This window comes from Octopus sinensis, linkage group LG14 (genome assembly GCF_006345805.1).
Source record: "Octopus sinensis linkage group LG14, ASM634580v1, whole genome shotgun sequence".
Lineage (NCBI taxonomy): Eukaryota > Metazoa > Mollusca > Cephalopoda > Octopoda > Octopodidae > Octopus > Octopus sinensis.
In genome coordinates, this window is record NC_043010.1 from 43,757,119 (window position 1) to 43,757,966 (window position 848).

The 848-nt window shown below is 24.9% G+C and overlaps 1 long non-coding RNA gene across 1 annotated transcript in view; it reads left to right on the top strand.

The window, feature by feature from the left end:
* The first annotated feature begins 528 nt into the window (after positions 1 to 528).
* LOC118765986 overlaps positions 529 to 848 on the top strand; it is a 2,062-nt gene continuing 1,742 nt past the window's right edge. Inside the window, exon 1 of the long non-coding RNA XR_005001896.1 lies at positions 529 to 848. This exon is cut by the window's right edge and continues 1,399 nt beyond it. This is a non-coding gene — a long non-coding RNA (uncharacterized LOC118765986).

Below are 848 nucleotides of genomic sequence, written 5' to 3' on the forward strand. Positions count from 1 at the left end.
ATGTACTTCATAATACTCATATATATATATATATATATATATATACATTATATATATATAAATACATACGTGGTGTGTGTATGTACATATATGTATGAATATGTGTATGTGTGTACATTATGTATGTAATTATATATATATGTATATAATTATATACATATATAGGTGTATACATAGGTCTGGTGGTGGAAACAGGAGAAATAGAAATCAATATACATGTATGTATATTTTTTTAATCGATGAAATATTTATCAAAGCATTGCAAGACCCAAGTGTTTCGTGCATAGCACTTACCAGACTTAAATGTATATATGCATCTGTGTGTGTATGTGTTTATATATATATATATAAACTTGGGTTGAGTTCTTCACTGGAAATACCCTACCAGGACCTAAGATATATATATATATATATACACACACACACATGCCTATGTAAATTTATATATTCATAAACGTTTGTATATTCAATATGCATATTGATAAATATATGTGTTGTATAAGTGTATATATTGTTTATATGCATATAGGTGTGTATATATACATATGTATGCATATACCTGTGTGTATAAATATGTATGTTATATATATATGCGTATATATATATATATATATATATATATAGTGGCCAAAACTCTTACACTCTTATTATCTGTTGACTTCATGTTTTTTCCTCTTCATTATGTTTGTAATCAATTTCAAAAGTTTTGTTGATTTTTTACCTATGTTACTTCAAAATTGATATATTGTTCAATCTAAAACAGATATTAATAAAATTAAGGCTGTATAAATCTGTTATTGAAAGTAAAATCGTGATTTCTGTACTTCCTGTTCATTAGCCAATCAACA